The following is a 24,710-nucleotide window of genomic DNA, read 5'->3' as shown; positions in this document are numbered from 1 at the left end:
ACCAATTGATGTGAATATTTTTCCCCTGATTATTATTGCTTGGTAACCTAAGAATTAGAATCGGGTATGGCCCTAATTCACGCGAATCCTAAAGGTAGCTACCGGGTTTAACACCTCCACCCAGAATGTACACTAGACAGAAGAGCTAGTGGGCGTGGTGTTTAGTACTTCGAAGTTTATATGATTATTATACAGACGAGATGTTCTATTTTAGGGATATTATTGATGCGCATTATATGTTAAGGTCAGTTACCATGTGGAGCAATGAAATCGAAATGAATGTTATGCATCGAGAGAATGATTTTTATACACAGGTTATGTGTATTAGTTATGTACCCGAGATATGTGCACGATTATTTAAAAATCGTGAGGCAACCTACGGGGGAGAAAAGGATACGAACCTACTCTGCTAAGCATTATGAAAAATGGTTTCGTACACGAGATAGGTGTACTGTATTTGAATCTTGTGGTCTATCAAAATGATGAATTTTATTGTTTACGATAAACTTATGAACTCACCAACCATTTGGTTGACACTTTAAAGCATGTTTATTCTCAGGTATGAAAGAAATCTTCCGCTGTGCATTTACTCATTTAGAGATATTACTTGGAGTCTGTGACGATCGCTCCAAATCCTTATGGATGAACACGTCATTCATCGATTTCATTGCGAGGTATTTGACCTCTATATGATACGTTTTGTAAACATTGCATTCTTTTGAAAAGGCACACCATAAAAGAATATTTAAATCAAAGGTTTTCGACATCTGATGATTTCTACATATAGACAATCACCGTAAATAATAGTTTACAATAGTACTTCCATTAACAATGCAGTCAAAATAAGATACATGGTGATGATTTGGTGAATGCAACGTTTCCTTGATAAATATGCCATGTAAGACTCCATGCACATAGCTTTTCTAACATATAAGCAAACAGCGGAAGACTTCTAGGAACCTGAGAATAAACATGCTAACAAGTGTCAGCACAAAGGTTTGTGAGTTCATAATTTTATTGTTTCGTATAATATGTATATAAAGGTGGATCACAAGATTTCAGTTGTTTCATCCAGAAATGTTTATCAAAATATTCTACAAGATTGAGCACCCTGGTAACTAAACTTTAACGTTATAATAAGTACCCCTGTTTTAACATACATACAACTAACATGTACAATACACGCAAACCAATGTGTACTAAACTCAAATAGCATACGTCTGTTTTATAGTTCAGGCTAGGGTTTCTATACCTGGAACAGACGGGGATGTCAAGCCCTATGGATCCATATACAACTACTCGCGCCCACCAGTTCTTATAACCGGCAGTTACTAGTTACCAAAGCTAAGGGATTTTCGGTTCAAACTCAGTGTAGAATTAAGTATGTACTTATATCCATTGCGTTTAAAATAAAGTGCATGTATTCTCAGCCCAAAAATATAGATTGCAAAAGCAATTGAAAATGGAGCAAATGAAACTCACCTTAGCAGCATATAAAGTCATTCACCAAAATGTGATCGAAACTCGGATTACCAAATAACTGTAGATCTCAACCTAGAGAACATATGTTGGTCAATAAATGTCTAACAAGCTAATTCTGGTCATAGTGTATCACAATCCTAATACTCGAGATCGACATACAAAAGTTATCCAAAGTCGTTTCAAAAAGTCAATTTTGACAATAGTTCAACAAAACGAGATGTACCTTATATAAGGATTCATTTACTAGATTGGTAATATTCAAAAATCCAATTTATCAATCTTACAAACAAGTTGTTTAAATATTAATTGCAGATTCAAAAGCAATTCTAATTAACGTCAATCATAATTCAGTTGACCATATCTTTTAATTCGTTCATCGAAATTACGCGACTTCTAAATGAAAAGTTATTGATTTTTCGCCAGCTTTCCAAAAACATGTATATCATATACCTTTTATCAGTAATATATGTATTTAATTCGTGATTCATTATAAACTATTTAACGACGAAATTTAGCATACAAGCATGCATAAATATATATACTCGAGCACTAGCCATGGATACATAATTAATATATAAAAGATAAGATATGAATGCTCACGTATCAATATTGTGATTCAATATTGCAGGAAAGTACGTAGACGCAACAGAGATGATAAATACAAGATTTGACTTGCGAATATTACCCATGAACATTACCCATAACCTCCATGGTTATAACCTATAATTTCCTTATCTTTATCCCGCTCGAAAACCCATTTCAAAAGTGACCCGCTCATGGCTTCGTCGTAATATTTTATGTATATTCTAATAATAATAATAAGATTAATAATAATAATAATAATAATAATAATAATAATAATAATATTAATCTTAATAATAATAATAATAATAATAATAATAATAATAATAATAATAATAATCTTTATTAATATTAATATAAATAATAAAATAATTAATAATAATTACGGAGTAATATAGTAATAGAGAGATATAGATGAATGATATGTAACTGAGCCAGAATTCGAGCTTTTATACTTGTGGCATGTCCCCTTACACCATGCGATCGCATGGGTCAGAAGGATAATGGCCATGCGATCGCATGGCCCTGATGTCCAGCTCACAATTTTTTTGTTTTTATTCTCGTCGACATATTTATTTATAATATATATAATATATATATAATTTATATAATTAATTATATATTATAATAAATTCACGTGCATAGTTGATTTGTAATTTTAGTTTCGATAAGTCGTACGTCATCACTCGACTTATGTCCCGGTTTCGGTTTTTCGAACGTTCTTTCGTACATTTAGAAAACTTGCATTTTACGTTTCGTGTCACGTACCTTTATCAAAATATAGCCTTAAGTTATCCATAAACTATACCACTCAAAGTATATCTTAAACTTTCGAGTGTTTTGGTCATTTACTTCTATAAATCGTCGTCTCGCTATTTGTTAATATATATAGTATATACATTTTTATTTTGAAATAGTGTAGCAAATAGTGATTTTCGAAAACACTGTAGCTTTTCGGGTACTGTAGAAATTCGAAAATACTGTAGCAAATTAGTGTTTTACTGGTTCATATTAAACGTTTTAGTTAACTTATCTAAATATTAATCGAATCAATAATCGAATGTTAATATCTTTTACTAAATAACTTGAAATCATATATATATATATATATATATATATATATATATATATATATATATATATATATATATATATATATATATATATATATATATATATATATATATATGCACATTAAGTTATATATATATATTGTTCGTGAATCATTGAGAACAGTCAAAGAATAATTGATTACATGAATATAGTTCCAAAACTTTGAGACTCAACATTACAGACTTTGCTTATCGTGTCGAAAACATTAAATCATTTAAAGATAAAGTTTAAATTTGGTCAGAAATTTTCGGGTCATCACAGTACCTACCCATTAAAGAAATTTCGTCTCGAAATTTGAGTGAGGTCGTCATGGCTAACAATAAAAATGTTTTCATGACGAATATGAGTTGGTAAATAGAATTTTATCACCGTTGAATAATATGGATAAAGCAATCCAATTTCTTGAAGCGTATGAGAGAAGTTATCGTAAAAGAGTGAAATGAAAGAATAGAGATTCGTCTTAACTTTTGACGTAGTTATGATTGATTTCCGGAATTTAAGGAATAGAAAATCTTCATAATCTAAATAAGATTTGATTCTTCAAAATTTAAGGAAATTAAGATTTTCTTTAAATGCGTAATCTGCCTCGATTGCTATGTCTGATATTTTGCTATAAATTAACCACTTTCGTTTCATTATTTTCACCACTCCTACATCTTCTTCCTTATTTCATACTTCTAAAAGATTGTGAAATGCTTAATCCAATTCTGATTCTTGATATTTTCTTGGCTATCGTATCCTTCATTCCTCTTTTTCATCTGCCACCAGAGGAAGTTATTTTCTTCTACTATTACCTTGGGGTTATAGTATTTTTCATTCTCCCGTATCTTTATATTGCTATACGCATTGATATACACATTTTGTAATATATGTGTTGTTTTCAGGCTTTATATTTTTGAAAATAGTGATTTTCGAAAATACTGTAGCTTTTCGGGTAATGTAGCAATTCGAAAATACTGTAGCAAATTAGTGTTTTACTGGTTCATCTTAAACGTTTTAGTTAACTTATCTAAATATTAATCGAATCAATAATCGAATGTTAATATCGTTTACTAAATAACTTGAAATCATATATATATATATATATATATATATATATATATATATATATATATATATATATATATATATATATATATATATATATATATATATATATATATATATATATATATATATATATATATATATATATATATATATATGCACATTAAGTTATATATATATATTGTTCGTGAATCATTGATAACAGTCAAAGAATAATTGATTACATGAATATAGTTCCAAAACTTTGAGACTCAACATTACAGACTTTGCTTATCGTGTAGAAAACATTAAATCATTTAAAGATAAAGTTTAAATTTGGTCAGAAATTTCCGGGTCATCACAGAGTCATTCATGACATATTTCAAAAGACATTGCATTCGAGTCGTTGAGTTCATCAAGATTAATATTAAGTCAATTATAGTTGGATATATTATGAAATGGTATGCATGCCGTCAACTTTTGATGTAATGAAAGTTTATCTTTTAAAACGAATGCAATGTTTATAAAATGAATCATATAGAGGTCAAGTACCTCGCGATGTAACCAAATGTAATGTATTCTTCCAGATGGATTAGGACGGGTCATTAAAGTTGGTATCAGAGCGGTGGTCGTAGCGAACCAGGTCTTGCGTTAGTGTGTCTAACTAGTAGTTGTTAGGATGCATTAATGAGTCTGGACTTCGACCTAGTAGTTGTTAGGTTACATTAATAAGTCTGGACTTGAACCTGGTCTGCATGTCAAAAGTTTTGCTTATCATTTCTTGTTGAAAATTACCTGCTTATCATTCTTAGTCTAGACACGTCTTACTGCATTGATTGCATGAATAGTGTATAGACAAATTCATGTCTTAGCGTATCTGCCAATCCATATCTTAGCGTATCTATTACTGTAGACTTTGTCTGACACGTTTCCTTAATTCCCTCCGTAATCTACGGGATCTTCTGTACTATATACAGGTATTCTATGTAATTAGAATATCATTCGATATCCGAAAATCATTTCACATCGAAAAATCCTTTACTCAATCATACGAAATGGAACTCGTCACTAGTTCAAGTTCTTCGAAACCCGACAACTAATTCGACATGGATGTTCACCTAAGCTCCGGAAGCAGTGTCACCAGAATGAGTCAATCAATCAGCCATCCCTAATTCATCTAATGGGTTCGTAGTCAACTTAATGAATGGAGACGCGAAGAAGGCGATCCTATCCACCAACCGAATTCACCTCTTGGCGAAGAACCTGAAGCACTTACCGGCGAACCTATCCGAAACACCATTTTTAGTCTCATTTCCAGAGTATATCGTCACGACTATAAAATATCTCAAATTCTAGATCTTATTCATCCGCTCGTCCGAACCGACAATCACCCCGGTGTAATAGAAGAAGTTAACGAACTTCGCGCTCGGGTAGTGGCTCTGGAGAATATGGTGCAATATCTACGAGCATCAGCAGCACCAGTAGCATAACCAGTACCACCATCCATCAACAGCAACATCCGCATCTCACACCTCAACCTCACAATCTGTACCTCGAACATCAACGTCATACACACCATAGATACCAAGGAATACCAACAACAGTAACCGATGAAGTATTGATTCATAACTTCATTGGAGAACTATTAGACGGTGATTATGTAATCTCCAAAGTCTTAGAGATTATTTATTCTAGCACAAACTGAAAATCAAATGAGTTTAATAGTATATTAACTCATTAAATACATGATTACATCTGAAGAAAATATATATGTATATATGTTTTCATAAAGATTGTAATTAAAAATTCTTTTGTACAAACTGTTAATGGTGAAAATATTTTAACGGGTAGGTAATACCCGAGGAATATTTAGATTTCACATTAATAAGTTACACTGTACATTCTTCGAATCTGATTCAACAGTCATTTACTATCCTACTTACATCTACAGATATACGTATATGTTCACCGCAGGATAACCATTTTCATTCAAATTTCATATTTGGATTTTGACCTATCAGAATCCAACAAGTCGCATAATGAAGAAAACATTGGACAAAATAAAATTTGTTAGAAACAAACAAATTGACTATGAGAAATTTTGTTAAGAATCCACGCTAACAAATCCTAGCTAACTGTTAATTCCTTATTACATTTTATTTATCGCAATTTATTTCTCGCAATTTAATTATCGCAGTTTATTTATCGCAATTTCAATTCTCGCAATTTTATTATCGTCATTTAATTTTTGTTTTTTACTTTACGCACTTTAAATATCGGGACACGTATACAAGGTTTTGGCATATCATATCGACGCATCTATATATATTGTTTGGAATAACCATAGACACTCTATATGCGGTAATGTTCGAGTTAGCTATAGAGGGTTGAGGTTGATTCTCAAATAATATATATACTTTGAGTTGTGATCGAGTCTGAGACATGTATATAATGGGTCACGACACGTATTAATTAATTCGAATATTATATATTAAACTATATATATGAATTGTTAAACTACTAATTGTGGATTGCTAACTATGGACTAATAACATTGAACAATTAAAATGAATTAAAATATCAATTATAACATATGAAACTAAACATTTCTCCAAGTTTGCCACTTGATTTCATCTTAAACCTCGTTTGTATCTTGACGATTACAATCTGTGTTCAAACCTTTCATGATTCTTGAAAACACCTCAATCGAGAGGATGAACCCGCCGTACTTCATCTATGGAAGAAAAGATTGATACATATAGTTATGCACCTGAAAACGCTCAGAACCTGAATAAACGTTTAACACGTATTTGTGCTAGCTCCTTTGTCATTGTTATTACCGAAAATAACATTTCAATTCCATTCCAAATTAGCCAATTTTGGCACAGCTCCATTAAATCAACTTCAACTTTTTGTTCAAATAAACTTTACTATAACTTTGATACATAAGTTTGTCTTTCATCATCGTTATCAGGGAACCGTTTATATCCCACCAAATTAGCAATAACTTTACCAACAACTTCATTACTCATTGGCTTAAGTATCTCCGAAGAACCATTATATTGTTCATTAAAACCTTATCATATACTCATCCGCATTTTGTAACGAGAACTGCCATACCAAATACCGAGAATCAGCAATCAGTATTTTGAAATCTCGCAGCGTTTCTACATCAACAGCTATATGTATACATATAACATTTATCTTTTAGAATTACGATCTTCAATTCTGAAATTTTGAAAAGCACTCAGCCTACGAATCAATACATTGAACTTTGAAAAAGCTGAATGAAGCAGCAGAAACTATAGACAACTGTAAACGACCTTAATCGCCGGAAGTTTAATGATAAAGAATAGTATGTTGGAAAAGCTCAGAAAAGTTGGAACTGCAAAACGGATTGAGCTAACCACGAAGGAGACCAGGGACAAATACAAGGACCATACCCTATATTCAAAGAATCCAGGTAATTCTAGATTCGTTGAAATCTTTAGAGAATATCTTGCTCCGAAGTCATGTTAAAATCTTGCGGAAAATTTTTCTTCATCAACCTTCGAACTTGGAAATTCCAAAATATCATCATAAATATCTTTGATATTTCTGAGGATATTTTCATAAATATTCTCGTCCAAAATTATATACCTCTTCGTGCTTCCTGTGTTTCATTATATTGGAAACTTCTGTAAAATCTAAGTTTAATTTATGAATGAATTCTGGAGAAATGTAAAGAAATTGTTGCATGAATTAGTATAATATAATGACACTTGATCAATGTGATTATATTACAGTAAGTCATGCTGAGTTTCTAATGGGACTTGATGATTCACAGATCATAACGTCATCATGTGCCATGTTACATAACTCTTTCATTCTGCTTAACTTCTGAACATATCAAGAAAGTATATTCTTGATAGTTCTATTCTCAGTGATTCTGGTAATATAACAAATCAAATCGTGCTATTACGTTCTTTCTTGTTTAGAACATTAAGTTCATTTGAAACTCCATACTTACGAATTTTGGACCATTACTCGCTTTACTAGAGGTCGAGAAGAGAATAAAAAGGCAAAGAGCTCCAAAATATAAGGGAAAATATAAAGCCCAATAAAACACAGAAGTTATAAATCGTGGATATTAATACGAATAGCAATATAAAGACATGGTAGAATTAAGAATAGTATCACCCCAAGGTAATAGTAAAAATAAACAAATTTTTCTGGTGGAAGATTGAAAAGAAGGATGACAAAAATGTTAATTAGGAAAATATCAAGGATTAGAACTGGATTAAGCATTTTCACAGTCTTTTGGATGTATGAACTAAGAAAGAAAGTATAGGAATGGTGAAAATAATGGAACGGAAAAAGTTAATTTATAATGGGAATATCAGACAGAGTAATCGAGGTAGATCACCGTATTTAATTATAGAGATCTTAATTTCCTTATTCGCCGAAGAATCAAATCTTTTAGATTTTGAAGATTTTCTTTAGATCCCTTGAATACCGGAAATCAACCATGACTACGTCACCGGTTAAGACGAACTTGCATTTACTCATTTCATTCTTTTGTGATAGCTTCATTCGTACTCTTCGAGTAATCGAATTATCTTATCCATATTACTCAACAGTAATAAAACTCTATTTATCAGCTCATATTCGTCAGGTTAACATTCTTATTGTTAGCCATGATGATCCCACTCAAATTTCGGGATAAATTTCTTTAACAGGTAGATACTGTGACGACCCGGAAATTTTCGACCAAATTTAAACTTAATCATATTATGATTTCGATACGATAAGCAAGGCCTGTAATGTTGAGTCTCGAAAACTTTGTAACGGTTTACATGAATGTATTTGCCCTTTTTGACCATTCCCGATGATTCACGAACAATTGGTTGTAATTAAATATATAGATATAAATATAAATACAAGAATATATAGATATTATTATGAACTAATAAAATGCACTCCAATCAATTGGAATTAATAATGTGAAAATAAAATACAAAATAAATAAGTTACTATATATATATATATATATATATATATAGTGGTACGATCAAGAGGGAAGTAACCATTCGGGGGAAGCGGGGGGAAGCAAAAACTTTTTTTTTTCGTTTTTTGAAAAAACTTTGTTCACGAACATTATAGATGAGATGAAAATATGAACATTTAGTAGAGACACTTTGTGATAAATGTTTTTATTTTGGCGAGAAAACGCTCGAAGAAGTAATATTTAACAATTATCGTATTTTTCGAGCGTATTTTGAGGTTTTAGCTATTGAGGTTTAGATATTAGGGTTTAGATATTAGGGTTTATAGGGTTTAGATATTAGGGTTTAGAAATTTAGGGTTTAGGGTTTCGATTTAGGGTTTAGATTTAAGATTTAGATTGAGTTTTTTTAAAACGAACGGTTTAGAATTTAGGGTTTAGGGTTTAGGGTTTGGTGTTTTGGGTTTATGGAATAAACCCAAAACACCAAACCCTAAACCCTAAACTCTAAATCGGGCTAAATTTTACTTCACAAAACATGAAGAAAAAAAAACGTTCATATTCTTCACGAACAATATTATCTTGAATGTTATTTTTGTCGATCGTTTTCCCGCCTAAATAATAACATTCATCATGAAGTGTCTCTTCTAAATGTTCATATTTTCGTGTGATCTTGATGTCGGAAAAAAAAATTTCAAAAAAAAACGGGAAAAAAAAATTTTGCTTCCCCCCGCTTCTCCCCGATTGGTTACTTCCCCATTGATCCTGCCTATATATATATATATATATATATATATATATATATATATATATATATATATATATATATATATATATGAATTCTGAACATAAATAATATTATATGGATTGTAAATTATAAATATTAAATATTTATTATAAGTTATTATATAATATATTATATAATTAGTAACTAGGATAAAATTTATAAATTGTAATATATTAAATTACAAGTTTGAATATAACCGTTATGTTAATATTATTAACAATAATTTCATTATAAACACTAATATGAATATTTGAATAATTAATATTATTATATATATATGAATATGTAAAACTTGATATTTACAAGTAAAATTAATATTATTGATATTATTATTATTATTATTAATATTATTAGTTTCACCATTATTATTAAAAATTAATATTGATGTTTATATAATTAATATTATTATTATTATATTATGTTTCCTTATATATTTAATATACATACATATATACAAGGTTGGAAAATTCGAATCTCGGGGAGATCTCGTTTGGACTTTTTTAGGGAGATCTCGGACGTTGACTTACGTTGACTTTATAGTGTTTTTAATAAAAATATACATAAAAACATAAATATATGTATATTTATATATGTTTTTACGAGATTTTACAAAAATATCCGAGAAATGAGCGAGAAAATCTTAGAAATTACGAATTTTACAAGAAAATCTTACAAATTAGCAAGAAAATCCGAGAAATCGTGCCTTTTACTAAGTTTGACCCCGTTAACCGAGAAATCTCGAGAGATGAACATCTCGTCTCGGTTGCCTTCTAAAAACGAGATCTCGGAGGAGATCTCGGGAGATTTACAACACTGCATATATATATATATATATATATATATATATATATATATATATATATATATATATATATATATATATATATATATATATATATATATATATATATATATATATATATATATATATATATATATATATATATAATTATACAAACACTGATATATATACATATATATATATACAAATTTTAGTTATATACATAAATAAAAGATAGATATAGAAAATCGGATATATATAAATACATATATATAAATAACATATGTATATTTATATAAATGCTTAAACAAATAAATATATATATAAACGATTATATACAGATACATAATATATATATATATATAATTATACAAACACTGATATATATACATATATATATATATACAAATTTTAGTTATATACATAAATAAAAGATAGATATAGAAAATCGGATATATATAAATACATATATATAAATAACATATGTATATTTATATAAATGCTTAAACAAATAAATATATATATAAACGATTATATACAGATACATAAAGATATATATATGCATATACATAATTATATAAAAATAGACATTTACAAAAATAGATACAGATATATAAATAAATCAGTATTATTATTGAATTAATAGGTAATAATATAAATATACGTACGTATATATACATAAAGGATAATCAGATTCTGTTTCACATCGTTATCATACTACCAACGATTTTGTTTTCTGTCTCTCAAGTGAATAAACATCACTCTCGATCGTACATTCTGTTATCAATCAATTTTCCCTTTTTAATTTTTTATTTATTTTCTGTTCTTGATGGGATTCTGTCGAACCATCAATCCATTACAAAACAATCGAATGGCCTTTAATTCTTATCACATTTTCATTCAGAAACCAACAACAAATCATTCCAAATAAATTATCTCACTGCATTATGAATAATTAAACACAAAAAAAATACAAGAACACAGGTTATCCCCTGTTCTTGCCTTCATTTTCAATTAGAACGATTTTGAATTCAATCTCAAAATGTATAAATGCTGTTTTGTTAAGAATTTTCTAAAAAATCTCTCTGTAAACTTTCAAACTCCAATTTTCCTTATTGAGTTCAAATTTGAAGGTCAAACTTTTATTTTTAAAAGTAAAAAGCAATGTTCATCGTAAATTCGAGTTTAATTCAACGTTTTAGATTCAATTGATGGTTCGGATAGATTATAGAGAAGATTTGAAACCTTTTTCACGTTATGATCGTGGTCTCAAATAGCCTTAATTTCAAAATCATTAAACGTGTTCTTGTTCTTGAAAAAAATGGTCACTTTATTGAATCCATTTTATTTCTTTTCTGTTTAAATCCAATATTCAACTTATGAATCGTTTATGCTTTGATTATTGATTCTAAAATTAATTCAATACCTAGTTGTATGATTGGAATTCGATCTGTGGCCATTTGATTTAATGAAGAAGAAGGAGACAGTGGGATATAATATAGCGAGTTAAATAAATTAAGTTTGTATTTTAATCAGAAAAAAATGGATTTGGTTAAGTGGTCTGTGTGTTTGATGAGTTAGCGTGAGGTCTCAGGTTCGATCCCTGCTTGGTGCCTTTTTTTTAGAATGGGCTTCTAAGGTACTTTACCGATTAAAAATCATTATTAATATTATTATTATTGTAATTATGATTATTATTATTATTGTTATTATTATTATTGTTATTAATAATTATTGATAGTATTACTTATCATTGTTATTATAATTACTAACATAAGTTTTAGTTATCAAGTATTATTATTATTATCATTACAATTTGAAATGTCCCGTTCATATTGATTATAAACGTTCCATATTAATTGATTTCGTTGCGAGGTTTTGACCTCTATATGAGACGTTTTTCAAAGACTGCATTCGTTTTTAAGACAAATCATAACCTTTATTTTTTCGACAATGTTAAAAGAACACCACCTAGATTATCAGAAATGATAATCTAAAAATATCACACTTACACACTACCAATACATGTTAGTTTCCCATATTAATATGTTACAACAAAGTAAATCTCGAATGCAGTTTTAAACAATATTATACAAGCATGCTGACACCATATCTTGTCCATATTTTAGCATGCAACAGCGAAAGCTCTTAATAATCACCAGAGAATAAACATGCTCTAAACGTCAACAAAACGTTGGTGAGTTATAGGCAAGGTTGGAGAATTCGGATCTCGGGGAGATCTTGTTTGGACTTTTTTAAGGAGATCTCGGCATCTCGAAATAATCTCGGGGAGATCTCGGACGTTGACTTTATAGTTTTTTTATTAAAAATATACATAAAAACATAAATATATGTATATTTATATACGTTTTTGTGAGATTTTACAAAAAAATCTGAGAAATGAGCGATAAAATCTTAGAAATTACGAATTTTACAAGAAAATCTTACAAATTAGCAAAAAAATCCGAGAAATCGTGGCTTTGACTAAGTTTGAACCCGTTGACCGAGAAATCTCGGGAGATGAACATCTCGTCTCGGTTGCCTTCTAAAAACGAGATCTCGGGGGAGATCACGGGGAGATCTCAGGAGATTTACAACACTGGTTATAGGTTTAACCTATATATTTATCAAATCATAATAATAGACCACAAGATTTCATATTTCAATATACATCTCATACATAGAGATAAAAATCATTCATATGGTGAACACCTGGTAACCAACATTAATAAGATGCATATAAGAATATCCCCATCATTCTGGGACCTCCATCGGACATGATATAAAAACTCGAAGTACTAAAGCATCCGCTACAATGGATGGGGTTTGTTGGGCCCAATAGATCTATCTTTAGGATTCGCGTCAATTAGTAGACTGGTTTACTAATTCTTAGGTTACCAAGTAAAAGGGGCGTATTCGGCTTCGATCATTCAACCATAGAAAGTAGTTTCATTTACTTGTGTCTATTTTGTAAAACATTTATAAAGCTGCATGTATTCTCATCTCAAAAATATTAGATTTTAAAAGTGGGACTATAACTCACTTTCACAAATTTTTACTTCGTCGGAAAGTATGACTTGGCCACTGGTCGATTCACGAACCTATAACAAATATGTACATATATATCAAAGTATGTTCAAAATATATTTACAACATTTTTAATACATTTTATTGTTTTAAGTTTATTAAGTCAGCTGTCCTCGTTAGTAACCTACAACTAGTTGTCCACAATTAGATGTACAGAAATAAATTGATATATATTATCTTGAATCAATCCACGACCCAGTGTATACACGTCTCAGGCTAGATCACGACTCAAAGTATATATGTTTTTGGAATCAACCTCAACCCTGTATAGCTAACTCCAACATTACTGCATATAGAGTGTCTATGGTTGTTCCAAATAATATATATACATGGGTCGATATGATATGTCAAAACATTTGCATACGTGTCTATGGTATCCCAAGATTACATAATATATTAGAATACATGTATAATACAATAAGTTAGCTAGGATTTTATTAATATAGATTTGTTACCAATTTTCACGTAGCTACAACAAGCAAAAATTATCCAATCTTGTTTTACCCATAACTTCTTCGTTTTAAATCCGTTTTGAGTGAATCAAGTTGCTATGGTTTCAAATTGAACTTAATTTTATGAATCTAAACAGTAAAAAAGTATAATTTTATAGTCGAAAATACAGATTTCAAGTCATTTTTGTAAAGGTAGTCATTTCAGTCGAAAGAACGACGTCTAGATGACCATTTTGGAAAACATACTTCCACTTTGAGTTTAACCATGATTTTTGGATATAGTTTCATGTTCATAAGAAAAATCATTTTCCCAGAAGAACAGCTTTTAAATCAAAGTTTATCATAGTTTTTAATTAACTAACCCAAAACAGCCCGCGGTGTTACTACGACGGCGTATATCCGGTTTTAGGTTATTTTTCGTGTTTTCAGGTTTTAAATCATTAAGTTAGCATATCATATAGATATAGAACATGTGTTTAGTTGATTTTAAAAGTCAGGTTAGAAGGATTAACTTTTGTTTGCGAACAAGTTTAGAATTAACTAAACTATGTTCTAGTGATTACAAGTTTAAACCTTCGAATAAGGTAGTTTTATATATATGAATTGAATGATGATAAGAACATCATTACTACCTCAGGTTTTGTGGATAAACCTACTGGAAATGAGAAAAATAGATCTAGCTTCAAAGGATCCTAGGATGGCTTGAAAGTTCTGAAGCAAAATCATGACACAAAAACAAGTTCAAATAAGATTATTACTCGAATTAAGATAGTTATAGTTATAGAATTTGAATCAAAGCTTAAATATGAATATTACCTTGATTTAGAAAGATAACCTACTATAAATAACAAAGGTTTCTTGATCTTAGATGATTGCTTGGAATGGATTAGGAAACTTGGAAGTAAACTTGTAAACTTGGAAGTGTTCTTGATGTGTTCTTGAGTAATTATTTTTATGATGAATATAGATAATAACCAAAGCTTGTATTTGATGATTTTTGCTGGAAAAATAGTAACTTAGACGTTCATGAAAGAGTGTGTATGTTTTGAGAGAGAATTGGGAAGAAAATTGGAAGTGAAATGGAGTAGGTGGTGAGTGGTGAAGGTGAGTGGGGTTAAAAGGAGTTCTTGTTTTTGTTTCCTTGCTCATAAGTCATGCTAGTTGTTAATTATTGGTTCCACATGTTTGTTGACTATCTAGGGCTGCTAAGAGCTGAATTATTATGTGTATATACCAATAGTATATACGTCTAGGAGCTGGGTATTGTACGAGTACGAATACGGTTGTATACGAGTAGAATTGTTGATGAAAATGAATGAGAATGCAATTGTAAGTATTTTTGTTAAGTAGAAGTACTTTGATATGTGTCTTGAAGTCTTTTAAAAGTGTACTAATACATCTAAATATACTACATGTATATACATTTTAACTGAGTCGTTAAGTCATCGTTAGTCGTTACATGTAAGTGTTGTTTTGAAACCTTTAAGTTAACGATCTCATTTAATGTTGTTAACCCATTGTTTATTATATCTAATGAGATGTTAAATTATTACATTATCATGATATTATGATGTATGAATATATCTTATTATGATATATATACATTAAAATGTCGTTACAACGATAATCGTTACATATATGCCTCGTTTCAAAATTCTTAAGTTAGTAGTCTTATTTTACATATGTAGTTCATTGTTAACATACTTAATGATATGTTTAATTATCATTTTATCATGTTAAACATAGTGTATCAATATCTTAATATGATTCATATGTATTTAGTAAGACGTTGTTATAACGATAATCGTTATATATATATCGTTTCGAGTTTCTTAAATCAATAAACTCATTTTTATGTGTATCACTCATTGTTAATATACTTAGTGAGATACTTATCAAAATCTCATGTTAACTATATATATATATATATATATATATATATATATATATATATATATATATATATATATATATATATATATATATATATATATATATATATATATCATCATGTAGTTTTTACAAATTTTTAACGTTCGTGAATCGCCGGTCAACTTAGGTGGTCAATTGTCTACATGAAACTCATTTCAATTAATCAAGTCTTAACAAGTTTGATTACTTAACATGTTGGAAACATTTAATCATGCAAATATAGTTTTCAATTAATATATAATCATGGAAAAGTTCGAGTCACTACACAATTATGATTATTATTTATTGTTAATTATGATTATTATTTATTGTTATTACAAATATTGTATCATTAATAGTATTATTAATTAGTATTATTATTAATATCATCATTAGTAATAAGATTATTATTATTATTATTATTATTATTATTATTATTATTATTATTAAGTATTAAGTAGTATTATTAAAATTATTATTTTCATTATCATTATTATTATTATTATTATTATTATTATTATTATTAGTATTATTGATATTAAACTTATTATCATTATTCTCATTAGTAGTAACATGAATATTTTAATGATTTTTATAAGTATTACTATTAAGATTATCATTTTTAAAAAGATTGTTATAATTATTATTATCAATAGGCATTAAGAAATAACATCAAAATTATTATTTTTATCATTATTATTATTAAATTATTCATTATATTAAAAATTTCTGATATTATCATTATTAATATAGTTATTATTATTATTACTATGATTAGTTTTACCAAAAATTATTATTTTGTTTTCATTAAAACTATCATTATTATTATTATCAGCATTACCTATATCAATATTACTAAAAATAATTATGTTTATGAAAATAAAAGTTTTAAAGATATTATTAAAATTGTAAGTATGTTTTTAATCAAATTAACAAAGTTTATATAAATATTCATATATAATATGTTAGGTATTTTTATTAAAATACTAATCAAATATATATTAATATAATTATATAAATATTAACCATTATGAATATATACACAAAATGAAACATACATAATATATAAATTAAAGATCTAGTAAATAAATTTGTTCAGTTATGATTATATGTTTTAATATAATATATATATATATATATATATATATATATATATATATATATATATATATATATATATATATATATATATATATATATATATATATATATATATATATATATATATATATATATATATATATAGGATCGTGAATCCGAGGCCAACCCTGCATTGTTCAGTTTCGTCATATGTATTTTTACTACAAAATACAATATAGTGAGTTCATTTGATTCCCTTTTACTCTTTACATTTTTGGGACTGAGAATATATGCGCTGTTTTTACAACTGCTTTATTAAATGCTTTTGAAATATATTTTGAACTGAGAATACATGAAATGCTTTTATAAATGTTTGACGCGATATGACACAAGCAAAACATTCCTCGAATGAATTATTATGCAGACAGAAGTTCTGCGGATAATTATTGAATTATGTGGACATGATAATTGCCACCAATTGATGTGAATATTTTTTTTCCTGATTATTATTGCTTGGTAACCTAAGAATTAGAATCGGGTATGGCCCTAATTCACGTGAATCCTAAAGGTAGCTACCGGGTTTAACACCCCCACCCAGAATGTTCACTAGACAGAAGAGCTAGTGGGAGTGGTGTTTAGTACTTCGAAGTTTATATGATTATTATACAGACGAGATGTTCTGTTTGGGGGATATTATTGATGCGCATTATATGTTAAGGTCGGTTACCATGTTGAGCAATGAAATCGAAATGAATGTTATGTTTCGAGAGAATGATTTTTATACACAGGTTATGTGTATTAGTTTTGTGCACGAGATATGTGCACGATTATTTAAAAATCACGAGGCAACCTACGGTGGAGAAAAGGATACGAACCTACTCTGCTAAGCATTATGAAAAATGGTTTCGTACACGAGATAGGTGTACTGTATTTGAATCTTGTGGTCTATCAAAATGATGAATTTTATTGTTTACGATAAACTTATGAACTCACCAACCTTTTGGTTGACACTTTAAAGCATGTTTATTCTCAGGTATGAAAAAAATCTTCCGCTGTGCATTTGCTCATTTAGAGATATTACTTGGAGTCATTCATGACCTATTTCAAAAGACATTGCATTCGAGTAGTTGAGTTCATCAAGATTATTATTAAGTCAATTATAGTTGCATATATTATGAAATGGTATGTATGCTGTCAACTTTTGATGTAATGAAAGTTTGTCTTTTAAAACGAATGCAATGTTTGTAAAATGTATCATATAGAGGTCAAGTACCTCGCGATGTAACTAAATGTAATGTATTCGTCCAGATGGATTAGGACGGGTCATTAAACAGTGTAACTTGTTAATGTAAAATCTAAATATTCCTCGGGTATTACCTACCCATTATAATATTTTCACCATTAACAGTTGATACAGAAGAACTTTTAATTACACTCTTTCTGAAAATATACTTACATATATATTTTCTTCAGATGTAATCATGGATTTAATGAGTTAATATAATATTAATCTTATTTGATTTTCGGCTGGATTAGAAATGAATAATCTCTAACATTAGAGATTACATAATCACCGTAGAATATTTCTCCAATGAAGTTATGAATCAATACTTCATCGGTTACCGTTGTTGCTACTACTTGGTATCTATGGTACCTATGACGTTGATGTTCGTGGGATAGTTTGTGATGTTGATGTATGGAATGTGGATGTTGTTGTCAGTGGTACAAGTGTTGTTGGTGCAGAGGTTGGTGATGAGGTTAGTGTAATAAGTATAGCTTGTAAATCACGCACCATTCTTGTCAGGGTTTCCATCCTACCCTCTATCATTTCTATCCATCCACCCATCTAATTCGATAGATCTTGATTATTAATTCAAAGTTCCCTAACTTCTTCTGATATTCCTCTTTGATTGGTATTCGGAAGTAGAGGTTGAATATTTCATGAGATTGCAGTAATGCGACCTTCGAGGCGGAATATTTTGGCAAGAAGGGTGAAAACAGTGTTGCGCATAGGTTCACCGGTGAGTACATCATTTTCTTCGATGTTAGGAGGTAAGTTTGGTTCGTGGTATGGTTCGCCTTCTTCATTCCTCCATCGAGTGAGTAAGTATCGGACCCACCCCCATCTCCTCCAGAAAGAAAAATAGCTAAATGGTTGAGGCACTTCTGGTTCATTGACTTCGGAGTCTGCTTCAATATACATCTCGAAATCGCTTTCGAAACTAATGGAATCCAAGCTAGATGTAGGATCCATCTTACACGATCAGTTGATATGAAATGATTTTCGGATATCGGATGATATTCTAATTACATAGAATACCTAATACCTATATATAGTACAGAAGGTCCCGTAGATTGCAGAGGGAATTTAGGAAACGTGTCAGACAAGGTCTAATGTGATTGGATATGAATTTTGTCTATACACCATCTATGCAATAATTGCAATAAGACACGTCGAGACTGACAATGATAGGTAGATATTTTTCGACAAAGAACGGTAAGCAAAACTTTTTACATGCAGACCAGGTTCAAGTCCAGACTCATTAATATAACCTAACAACTACTAGGTTGAAGTCCGGACTCACTAATGCATCCTAACAACTACCTGTTAGACACACTAATGCAAGACCTGGTTCGCTACGACCACGCTCTGATACCAACTGAAATCTTCAGTTGGGGACACCACATGTCCCACCCAGTGCCTTCTCAGCTAACCGCCTGGAGACCACTGAGTGTACCTCAAATACTGATTTTAGGTCCTGCCTCTCGGCAATTGTCAACCCTCGTAAGGGATCGCAAGGGGTGAGAGCCAATGCTTCGTCACAGGTAACACTGTGAGAACCCCCTCTACGACTAACCTGCACCAACGGCGTTAAACCAGCTCTGATACCACCTGAAAGGACCCGTTTATATCGATTATAAATGATTCATGATAGTTGATTTCATTGCGAGGTATTTGACCTCTATATGATACAATTTACAAACATTGCATTCATTTTTAAAAGACAAACTTTTTTTTACATCGAAAGTTGACGGCATGCATACTATTTCATAATACATCCAACTGTAATTGACTTAATCATATTCTTGATGAACTCAACAACTCGAATGCAACGTTTTTTGAAATATGTCATGAATGATTCTAAGAAATATCTCTAAAATGAGCAAATGCACAGCGTAAGATTTCTTTAATACCTGAAAATAAACATGCTTTCAAGTGTCAACCAAAAGGTTGGTGAGTTCATAGGTTTATCATAACAATCATTTCAATATTTTAATAGACCACAAGATTTCAGATATTTATAAACTGCAGGAACACTCATCTGCAAAAATTATAATACAGGAACACTTATCTGTATAAAAATTCATTCATATGGTGAACACCTGGTAACCAACATTAACAAATGCATCTAGAATATCCCCAAATATATAGGTACACTCATCTGTATATAAAATCGAAGTACTAAAGCATCCATAACCTGGATGGGGTTTGTTATGCCCATAGATCTATCTTCAGGATTTGCTTCAATTAGGGGGTCTGTTCCCTAATTCTTAGGCTGCCAAGCTAAAAGGGTAATATCCAAATTAATAATCCAGCCATAGAATGTAGTTTCAATTACTTGTGTCTATTTCGTAAAATATTTATAAAAGCAGCGCATGTATTCTCAGTCCCAAAAATATATATTGCAAAAGCATTTAAAAAGGGAGCAAATGAAACTCACAATACGATATTTTGTAGTAAAAATATGCATACGACGGAACTGAACAATGCAAGGTCGGCCTCGGATTCACGAACCTATATCATGTATATATATTAATACATATAATGGTAATCGAACAAAATTATTAGTGATTTAATTGTTATTTTAATTATGCGTTTCTTTAATAACCTAATGTATTACATTTATTAACATTTATAATAAAAATATTATTATAGTTATGTTATCTGTAGTAAATATGGTTTTATATAACTAATAGTTATTTGATAAAATAGTATTGATAATAAAAATAATAATTTTTATAAAAATGATACTTTTAATAATAATGATAGAAATAATGATAATTTTAATAATACTTTTAATAATAATAATAATAATAATAATAATAATAATAACTTTTCTGAAAATGATAATTTTAGTAATAATGAATACTAATAATAATAACTATAAAAATAATGATTTTTCTAATAATAATACTAATATTTATGATAATAATGATAATAAAAATAATGATAAAAATAATAATAATAATAATAATAATAATAATAATAATAATAATAATAATAATAATAATAATAATAATAATAATAATAATAATAATAATAATAATAATAATAGTGATGATATTACTTATAATAATAGTGATAATACTATAATAATATTTATAGATAACATTAACAATAATATAATAATCATATTTATGTTATATTTAATTCATAACCATAACATAAATAGTCAAATCATAACATGTTAATAATTAGTTCTTCATAATTTTTCATAAGCATCTTATTTATTGATATTCAATCATCGTTTGTAATCTTAACCATAATAACAGTATTAATAATAATAACAATAATGATAGTAATATTAATAATAATAATAATAATAATAATAATAATAATAATAATAATAATAATAATAATAATAATAATAATAATAATAATAATAATAATAATGATAATAGTGTTAAGAATGATACTTTTAATATTAATGATAATTCTATTAATAATCTTGATAATAATTCTAATACTAATGTTAATAATAATAATAGTAATAATAATAATGATAATAATAATAATAATAATAATAATAATATTAATAATATTAATAATAATATTAATAATAATTAGTATATTATAATTATACCTAATAAAAAGAATTTACGCGTTTGATGGCGGCTTCAAAACAGATCGAGGATAGCAGAAACACCTACACAGTATAAATCACGATTCCAGGGTTTTTCGATCCATTAATTGGACAACCGATCAAACAACAATCATCAATGTATAGTAGGTCATCGATTCACCATCATCATCGTTCAATGTCATTATCGGTCTTCATCATCATTGTTACTCATCATCCTTCATCAATCGGTCATGTAATCGCTTCATCAATCGATCAAGTAGGTAATTGGTTCATTGTTATTCTCCTAATTTCTTTATCCATTTATATATATTCTGTACTTTTAAATGAATTGAACACTAGTAGTAGTTACTAGTGTTCTTGAAGGGTTTAGATTTGAGGCTCGATTGAAAAAGAAAAGTGAAAAGAAACTAGTAACAGTACATACATGATTTTGGTTGGGTTGTAAAACAGAAGGAAACGAGCAGAAGGAAGGATGGGGTGTTTGTTTTGGTTATTCTCGGTTAGTCAATAGAAATAGAATCAGTAACATCAATTGATGATGATAATTTGACAATTGGGTTCAGTTTTAGGCTTACTAAAACAGAAAACAGGTTGGAAACAGCAACAGAAGTGGTGGTTTGGGTCTAATCCTCGTTATCATCAAGATTAGAGCTACAGCAAATAAATCAAAGGTATGTGTTGCAACTAAATCTTTGTCTAAGATTGCTTTCATTAACTATATTAAGATCTTTGGTAATGTTCGTGATGACGATTATATGAAAGAGATTGGTGTTGAGGCGAATGCAGGCTTCGTTGGTGATATTTAAATAAACAGAAATATAAAACATTGCAGTAGTTTAATGGGGGATTTAATGGTGTCTGTTATTTGATTATGCAGAAGAAAAAAAGTAGCAGCACATCAGTTAAAGAAAGGTTACAGTTTAGCAGCTATTAAAACGTTTGATGGTGGTGTCTTTCGGGAATAGCAGTAGAAAACAGAATAGAAAGAAAGAAAGAAGGAAGGAAAGAAAGGTAATGAGTTTGTTGATTCATGAGTTTGTTATGGTGGTTTTGTCAATGGTTCTTTCTCTGCATTTGAATATGAATATAAAGAGTGTAGATTAGATATTGAATGTGATGTTGGGGATTAGATAGAAAACAAAAACTAGTAGCAAGTTTAAAGAAAGAAAAAAAAATCGAATAATGGTACTAGTTTGGTGGTATCTTTAAAGTTGATTGTAACATATATGTTTGTTTGTGTATATAAAATGTGATCGAATATTAGACAGGAAGAAGGAAACAATGTTAGTGAAAAGTGAGATGTTAATTGATTTGGACAGGAACAAATGCAAAAGCAGTTACAGCTGCAGACAGGGATGTTAACAGTTACTGTAGCAGGGAGTTGATCAAGAGAGATACTACAATCGTCAAGGGACAACAAGCATAGCAAAATGGCAGCAGTAGCATAACTTGGTTGACATTTTAGGTGATGGTTTAGTGATGTTTGAAACAGAAAACACGTTTTAGAAGTAGGAGTGAGAAGTGGTGGTTTTTAATGGTTCGGTGGTGAAGTGGTAATTGAGGGTGTCGTACGAGTAAGGTGGTGTGATCAGCAACTCTCGATATTTCTATGTATATATGAATGATATGTATATATATATATATATATATATATATATATCAAGTTGATAGTATAATAAAAATAAATGTGAAAGCAATGTGCGATAAATAATTTGCAGCCATCACTTTGTTATTTACCAACTTATGGAACATGCACAACTATTACGAATCATGTATGTGTAATTTGTATCTACTTTACAGAAAGGGGAGAATTTAATAATATAACATATATGTTCACTTATTGAATGGATTATGACTGTAAAGTCAATCCCAAGAATTGTCGGATGTTTTTGGATAGTGTATATGATACTTATGGAGTTATTCTCATTAATTGTGGTGGACAGTGGGCTACAATAATTGAAAAGTTAATTCCATAAATTCTGGGGTGATCGAAACAAAGAGTAAAAGTGAATTAGTTGTATAGTGACCAATAGCAAACAAATATCAAACAAAATAAAAGGAACGGCAGTAAGTGGTTATTGTGGGGTTTGTGTATCCATTGTATATGCATATATATAGAATAGATTAGATATTAGATAGATAATGGCTTATGAAAAGAAACAACAAAAGTAAATCAAGTGTCAATTAGACAAAATAATATCAATTCACTGATCCTTCAGTTTGTGCATTGTCAAAAATAAAAAAGCAAATTCTTAATATAATATACCTATAAAATTTTAAATACGTGTTTATACAGTAGTAGTCTTTAAACATTTATCGACAGTTTTTCAATAGGGATATTATATCATGGTCCGTTGTCAATCAATGACTGAATAAAGTCTTCGGAAAATTTCCAAATTCTTACAGTAATTATCTTTAATTATTTCAGTCATTATAGTATAAAATTCAGTCATTAACTATTTAAATAAAATTTTAATTACTATTCACTCTCAACTCCCAGTAAAATATAGTTAGTGTTAAAATTTATCAATTAACTTATAAATATAATATTAATAAGCCT

This window comes from Rutidosis leptorrhynchoides, chromosome 1 (genome assembly GCF_046630445.1).
Source record: "Rutidosis leptorrhynchoides isolate AG116_Rl617_1_P2 chromosome 1, CSIRO_AGI_Rlap_v1, whole genome shotgun sequence".
In the NCBI taxonomy this organism is placed as follows: domain Eukaryota; kingdom Viridiplantae; phylum Streptophyta; class Magnoliopsida; order Asterales; family Asteraceae; genus Rutidosis; species Rutidosis leptorrhynchoides.
This window is presented reverse-complemented; position numbering follows the sequence as displayed.